Source organism: Quercus suber, unplaced genomic scaffold (genome assembly GCF_002906115.3).
Source record: "Quercus suber isolate HL8 unplaced genomic scaffold, Cork oak 2.0 scaffold_25, whole genome shotgun sequence".
In the NCBI taxonomy this organism is placed as follows: Eukaryota; Viridiplantae; Streptophyta; class Magnoliopsida; order Fagales; family Fagaceae; genus Quercus; species Quercus suber.
Genome location: NW_027069490.1, coordinates 2095940 through 2104246, shown reverse-complemented (window position 1 = coordinate 2104246; position 8307 = coordinate 2095940). Strand labels below are relative to the sequence as shown.

Genomic DNA, 8307 nt, shown 5'->3' with positions numbered 1-8307 from the left:
GGCTATGCCCCCACCAGGATTCTGGGTAGTGTAGACGCTCTCAATGAGCACATGGGGCTAAACCTCACCTGGCATGACGTCGTTTGGATGTACGAGTGCCACTTGCTCGCGGACTTAGGGTATTACCTAATATATTGTAAATATTATATATGGTTATATTATAGTTAATACTAATTATAGTGTGTATGATTATTTTTGTTAAAACTATTATTATTATTAAAAATTTTGCTTGATAAATCTTTTATTTGAGTTTCTTTCAATTTCATTATGAACTTCAAGCATTGTAAGTTATATTTAATATTTAGTATAAAAAATTGTAGTAGTCACTATATATTAATTTTATTATTGTTCTTTTGTTTTTATTTAAGATTATCTTTTTTTTAGAAGATATTTATGATTATCTAATTGTGTTTTTTTTTTTCCTTCCTTTCTTTTCTTGCAAGTATCACTCTATAATTCTTACATTCCTTCATTTTGTATTGCGATTGTAGTAAGCTTCTCTGCCCCCTAATTTAATTGGAAATTATTTTCTTAGTTTGTAATTTCTTATATAGATGTTTTGTAAAAAATATACCTTTAGATATTGTAATTTTTTAATCTTAGTGTTTATATATTAAAGATATTGTGAAAACGCATCTTCACTTACACTATACTTTTTATTATGTGTGTATGAATTTAAGAATACGATAATTGGGTTTGATTCCATTCCAATTATGAGTATGAGTATGATTATGATTAATTTCTTATATTCTATTTAATTTAGGATTGACCAAGATCTTAATAGTACTTAATTGTCAATTCATTAATATCATAGAGGTTATCTTAGTCCAAAAAAAAAGAAAAAGAAAGTTAATTTAGTTTGATTTATAGACAATTTCCTACTAATATAGAGGTAATGGATGTTGCATGGTTTAACTCATTGTAGCAGTTAATGTAGGATATATTTGAAATGGAGCCTGGGCCATTTGATCCTTCTCTACTAACCCAAGAACAATATCATATCTTTGATGATGCAATGGAAGGCAATGTACGTTGCTAGATCAAAATTTATTAATGTCCTAATAATATCTACAATTATTTAATTTACATGAAAATAATTTCAACATTACCAATTTAACATTGTACATTTTTTTAAAAATTTAAGGTTTCCACCTTATGAGTGCGACCCCAACTGTTTGCACCTCTGACACATTTAGGCCAGGGACGGACCCAGGTGAGGGCCAAAAAAAAAAAAAAAAAAATTTAGCAGCTAAAATTTTCGAAAAAAAAAAGAAAAGAAAAGGGTTTGGGCCCCCCTTAGTTTTTAGCTCGGGCCCCCCCTTAGTTTTGGCTCGGGCCCCCTCCCAAAAATCATGAACCCCTAGCCCATCATTCGGCTAGCCCAGGAGCCCATGACCCATGTAAATCTGGAAAAAAAAAAAACCTTAGCTTTTAGTAGTCCAAAACCAAATGGAGAAAGCAAAAAACGAAGGAAAAAAAAAAGAAAAAGAAAGAAAGAAAGAAAGGAAAGTGAGAGCACTGAAAGGCAAGACAGAGAGATAGAGAGGCGAGACAGAGAGATCCACTCACCCACCCCGTGGCGCCGCCGACCACGCCCATGCCATGTCGCCATGACGCTTGCGAGAGCGAGGCCCATCTTGATCTTGCTACCCAGTACCCACATCGGCGAGACCCACGTGAGACCCATGCGAGACCCACTTGCCGTCGTCACTTGTTGCTCGAGACCCACTTGCCGTTGCCAATCACAGGTATTTACTCTTATCTTTTCCTTCAAAACCTAATAAATATAAAATGTTTGTGATCTGATCTGAGAATTTGAGATTCACAGAAATTGTGCTTGTGCCTTGTGGACTTGTGGTGTTTCATGTTTGTGTTTTTACTGATGACTGATGAATTGAACTGATGTTGGTGATTGACTGGTTATGAATTGAATCTGTGCTGCCTGTGGTTTTTTTTTTTTTTTTTTATTTTTTATTTGTCTTTTCGGCTTTGTGACTAACAAGTGACAGAAAAAAAAAGAAGGTAAAGTTAAAGTTTTTTTTTTTTTTTTTTTTGTAAGGTCAATTAGTGTCGGTAGTGGGATTCATTGGGTTAGTGGGTCAATGTTAGAAAGATGGAGACAACACAAAGACATAAATAAAGGCATACCAAAGCCAAAAAGAAAAAAACAAATCGTATAATATAGAAAATTGTCACACAAATCTAAGAAAATAATGGTGATTCTTATATGATTCTTATTTTATTTGTAGATCATGAAAAAATCAACTAATGTTGTTATTCCAATTCTAGAAAATGTGGATGTTCCAATTCTAGAAAATATGAATTTCCCAATTCTGGAAAATGTCGATGTTCCAATCTCTCAAATACAATTTCAAAGAATTGACCTTGATTCTTTGGATTATGATCTCGGAACACGCAAACAAATATTGAAATATCATGTTAATCAACATGATGAAATTCGACGGGCTTACATTATAAAAGGTTTGCACCAACCTCCTCTAAAGACATTCAAAAAAAGTGGAAAGCACAATTGTAGCTTTCAAGCTTCTTGGTTTGGAAATAATTCAACATGGCTTGAATATTCTCCTACGATAGATGCAGCTTATTGTCTACCCTACTTTGTCTTTCATAATTCAAATGGGGTTGTGGGACAAAATACATTCATTGTTGGTGGATTTAGAAATTGGAGAAAGGTTGGGGGCAAAGATTGCTATTTTCAAGGTCATATAGGAAAAGATCCTAACTCAGCTCATAGAGTTACCGAGCAAATGAGTAAGGATTTGATGAACCAATGGCAGCATTTACAAATGGTAGCTGATCATTTCATTGCGGAACAAATTGCAAATAATCGGCTGCAACCGAAGGCCTTAGTTTTTATTGTCCGATATCTTGCCTTTCAAGCTATAGCTTTTAGAGGTTGAGATGAAAGTTTTAGTTCATTAAATCCTGAGAACTTTTTTGAATCATTGGGTATTGTGACTTTTTGGAATGAGAAGGTTGCTGAAATAATGGAAAAAGCTCCCAAAAATGCAACCTACACATCACCTAGGATTCAAAAGGAAATTCTACATGTTTTTTTAGCCAAAGTGAAGAAGGCCATTCGAGAAGAAATTGGTGATGCAAAGTTTTGCATAATGGTTGATGAAGCTCGTGATCATTTCATGAAAGAGCAAATGGCTGTGGTTTTTAGATATGTTGATGCAGAAGGCTTTGTGAAAGAACCTTTTTTGGGCTTATTCATGTTGTTGACACCGCGGCTTTGAATCTAAAGAAGGAGATATATTCTTTATTATTTCAACATTGCTTAGATATACAAAATATTCGAGGGCAAGGATATGATGGACCAAGCAACATGCGAGGTATGTGGAATGGATTACAAGCTTTGATTTTGAATGATTGCCCATATGCTTACTACATCCATTGTTTTGCACATCGCTTACAATTGACATTAGTAAAAGCATCAAAACAAGTTGTTCCCATTAGTCATTTTTTTCTTATAGTGCTTTTTCTAATCAAAACTATTAATGCTTCATGCAAGCGCAATGAGCAATTGAAAGTTGCCAATGCTAATGAAATAGCACGTTTGATTGATCTTGAAGAGCTTGAGATTGGAAGTGGACTTAATTAAATTGGCACTTAACAACGACCTGTAGAAAATCGTTGGAGTTCACATTTTAGATTAGTTTCTAGCTAATTAAGGATGTTTACTTCAACTGTTGAAGTTTTACAAAATACAATTGGTGATGCAATTGATGGAGAACGTTGGGCAGAAGCAGAGTCAGCTTATGATGGTTTAACTTCATTTGAATTTGTCTTCATCTTACATCTTGAGAAGGAAACTATGGAGATCACTGATAAACTCTGTCAAGCTTTGCAAAGCCAATCTTAGGACATTTTAAATGCCATGCATTTAGTTTCATCTACTAAAGCACGTATCCAAAAATTTAGAGATGATGGATGGGATGGCTTACTTACCACTATGATATCATTTTGTGAGAAGCATTGCATTGATGTCCTGGATATGAATGCTCGTTATGTTGCAAGGCGAGGTCGAGCTCGTAATAAGCAAGATAACGTTACAATTGAGCATCATTATTGAGTAGATATTTTTTATGCTACAGTAGATTCTCAACAATAGGAACTAAATTATCGATTTAATGAAGATGCAATGGAGTTACTTAGGCTTAGCTCAGCTTTAGAAACTCGAGAGGCATTAAAATCTTTTAGAAGTAGTGATCTTTGTTTGTTGGTAAAGAATTTCTATCTATAAGATTTCACAGATTATGACAAACAAGTGTTAGAGAAGGAGCTTTATCATTTTGAGCATAATGTAGTCCAGGATCTAGAGTTCAAAAAATTGAAAATTTTATTTGAGTTGTCTCAATGGTTAGTGAGAATTGGAAATTTAGAACACTACAAACTTGTTTATAGAATGGTGAGACTTGTGCATACTCTTCCAGTTTCTACTGCTACTACAGAGCAAGCATTTTCAGCTATGAAAGTTGTCAGTACTAACCTTCGAAACAAAATGGAAAATGATTTTTTGATGGACTCTTTGATGTTATACATTGAAAAGGATATAGCTTCAAAATTTAGTTTGGATTCAATCGTAGACGATTTTGAAGATTTAAAAGAGCGTTGAGTTCCCTTTTCATAGATGATTGTATAAAGAAAAAATAGTGTTTCGTGTCTTTTGTTTTTGTTAGTAGATGATTGTCTCTTAATATATTAAGAAACAATGATTTTTGGGTATTTTTCTTGGTTGATAGTTTATTAATACTATATGGATGCGTATTTGAAATTTTTTTTTTCGCTTATCTCCGGCCCCTCCAACCCTGGGTTCGTTCCTGAGTTAGGTGAGTGTATTGCCCCATATTTGCATCAATGTAAACTATACTGTGTCACCTACCTATCGCATATAGATCTTGACTAGGGTCTTGTCACTTTTATGGTGGAGCGGTGGCAATCGGAAACCCATACATTTCACTTACCTACTTGTGAAATGTCGATCACTCTACAAGATATAGCAATTATTACAGGATTGCCTATTGATGGCAATGTAGTGTGCGGGCCCACTAATTTGGACTGGGGAACAATTTGTCAGAATTTGCTTAGGGTTAGACCACTTGCATCAACATTGGACTATGGTGCCAATGCTATAACAATCCAATAGTATGCTAGGGCATACATGGTCCAGGTTTTGGCTTTACTATTTGGAAATAAGAGCCAAAGTAGATTGCATTGCTACTTTCTCCAACTGTTAGCAGACTTTGGTGAAGCTGGGGAGTGTAGTTGGGGTAGTGCTACACTTGCTTCCCTTTATAAAGAGCTATGTACCACTGCTATTAGAATAAGCACGTAGGTTACAGGCCCTGTTTTCATATTACAATTATGGGCCTGGGAGCATCTTCCATATCTGACCCCAATTATAATAAATCCAACGAATTTAAATGGTGACGACCCATACGGTTGATGGTATAATTTTTACTTTCAATTTCTATACAAAATTGCATACTGTAGCATTTATCCTTGATACTTCCAAACCCTAAAATCAGTGGCAATCATTAATTATGTATAGGTGGGCAACCAAGAGAACTTTTACTCACACACCAACGCACGTTCTACGTGCATACCGTTCAAATCACGACACACATCATAATGAACAGGTAATATATGTTGTCACAATGCATCAATGGTTAATCTACTAGTTATATTATTGTCTTGATCAATTATAACATAGTTATTGTAATTGGAATTGCAGGTTTTTCGGACATCGTACGTTAATTATTTGCATCCATGGTGTCTTGCAGAAAAACATATATGGACTACAATATCGCCATTACTCTACTTCCAAATTGTGGAGTATTACCATCCAGAAAAAGTAATGAGTTTGGGTTGTTGCAAAGATGTCCAAAGTGGCATACTGACAATTTTGATAAATCTGTGCATTGTGTAAAGTTGACAGGAAAGTCCAATGTCAATTGGCGTAGACAACATGCACAATACTACCAACTTTGGGACGAGCTAGCTCAAAATGTAGTTGGGGAAGACAATTTTCATTTAGATGTGGACTACATAACATGGTACCATCAATATGGTCACCTATTCATGACACCTGAGGCAGCTGCCCATACATACCAGGTTATTATTTTAGCTTTTTCAATAATATCGCGTGTTGGTTAGATCTATAATATCGTGTGTTGGTGGGGTTGGATCAAACATATTTTCTCACGTGTTCTGTGAAAAGCTTAGCAACGAAGGTTGATGGAATGCTATTGTTGGACTACTTTCATGAATAGGTTCATCAGGAAGCTCCTGTTCATCTCCAACATCATTAAGGACCTCGTCATTATCAAGTTGGTCATTACTATCTATGGCCCGCATCCTTTCTGATAATGTATGGATTGCATTTTGAGTAGTAGCAGAATGCAGTGTGTATCATTGGGATCATTAGCAGCTCTCTGAGTGGCTGTTTGATCATACTGAGCATCAAACTCAAAACAAGTAGCCTTTGCTGCAACATAATTAGTTGGGTTATCATAGTCAGCATCACTGGTGTTAATTGGCCGATAAGGAACATGTTGGTCCTCAGTTGTAACATAGGCATATGGAGCATGATAGTTAGCACCACCAATGTTCATTTGGGAATGAGCCGCATCTTTAGAATAATGACTAGCATGAGTGGCATATGGATCATGAATGTGCCCACCATGTGAATAACTAAATGATGCACTCGGTCCTTCGTTGGCATATCGAATGGGAAAAACATCTCAGTGGCTTCTTATGGGCTCTACACCTATGTACAACTCAGCACCTACAAATCCATATTGGTAGCCTAACATATCTAATATTGCATTGACACTATTATCATCTTCTATCAAAACTTGCTAGTAAGTCATAGGATGTGGATGACATTGAAAAAGGAAATCTATACCAAATAGTCAGTTTTGAATCTTCTCTATTTATATGAAGCGTGGATGCTACTCCATTACATAGATATTTCTTCAAATGTAACATCCCAGCTTAATGGAAGCATAGAAGGAGGCAGCCCTTCGTAATAAACCCCATTTTTGCCATGTTTAATTATTTCACTGGAATGGATGAGAAAAAATGAATATCTTTTCTACCATTCACACTAAAACATGACAATAGTATTGTAGACACCCCATTTTACAACTTGCATTTAACCAACTAGTAGATCTTCAAATTTGTGATACAAAACAAATCTTGATGTTCTAACGATCATAATGGTATGTCATGGGTTTTGATCGGATCACCTGATCAAAAGTTATCATACAAACAATTTTCAATGATCATGGTTCACTTACACAATGGGCCTAATCACGTCCTATTTTAAACATTTAATTTTGATTAGTTCTCACAAGAATTAATTTAAAATCAATTAAGTGTAATTTTTGATTGGATTTCGTTTTATTTCATTTAATATATATATATATATATATGTTTTTACGGCATCTTATAGAGGTCTTCTCTATTTATAGGGAAAGGGATGGCTTAGGTTTAAAGCTAAGTTTTTAGCTTTCTTCTGAAGCTAAGGAGGGAGATAGCCTGTTTAAATGAGCTGGGACGGAGCTGGTGTTGATCCCCTTTTGAATTTTGAAAAGGAAGTTGAAATGATGCTGCACCCGCTTCGTATTTTGGCTCTAACTTTCCGTTCAAAATTCCAATCGATTTAAAATTGGTGTTTTTTGAAAGGAAATTCAATTATCTACAAATTTTTCAGAGATAGATAAAACCAAATTCCAACGTTTTCCAGACCAAAAATGCATTTAAAATTGCTGCTAAAAAAAGTAACGTCTTTTGAGCGTTTTTGAAAATTTCACAGGATGTATCTGTTTCTATCCACTTTATTTTTCAAAAAACTTTCTTCTGGAACTAAGGGAAGGGATAAGCCTATTAGATGAGCCTGAAAAGATTTGAGTTTGATCCCCATTTGAAATTTCGAAAGATGATTGAAGATGATATTGAATTTATATTATCTTCTGCACCTGTTTCGTATTTTGGCCATAAATTTATGCTCAAAATTCCAATTGATTCGGAATTAATGTTTTTGGAAAGGAAATTTAATTCTCTACAACTTTTATAGAAATAGAGAAAACCGAATTTCAACTTTTTCTGGGCCAAAAATGCGATTCAATTTGCTGCTGAAGATAATGACGGTTTTTGAGCATTTTTCTTTTCTTTTTTTTCTTTTTTTTTTTGAATTTTTCATGGATCCTTTCTCCAATTCTTTTTTAAAAGAGCAGATAAGATGCCGTAAAAACATATATATATATATATATATTT

At 34.7% G+C, this 8307-nt stretch overlaps 1 long non-coding RNA gene across 2 annotated transcripts; it reads left to right on the top strand.

Moving 5' to 3' along the window:
- Positions 1–1478: 1478 nt before the first annotated feature.
- On the top strand, positions 1479–6963 carry LOC136065050 (uncharacterized). Of its 2 annotated transcripts, XR_010626694.1 has the most exons (3): positions 1479–1748; positions 5579–5666; positions 5762–6963. It is a non-coding gene; the product is annotated as an uncharacterized LOC136065050 (long non-coding RNA). The 2 variants fall into 2 exon arrangements; XR_010626699.1 differs by lacking the exon at positions 5579–5666.
- The last annotated feature ends 1344 nt before the right edge of the window (positions 6964–8307 follow it).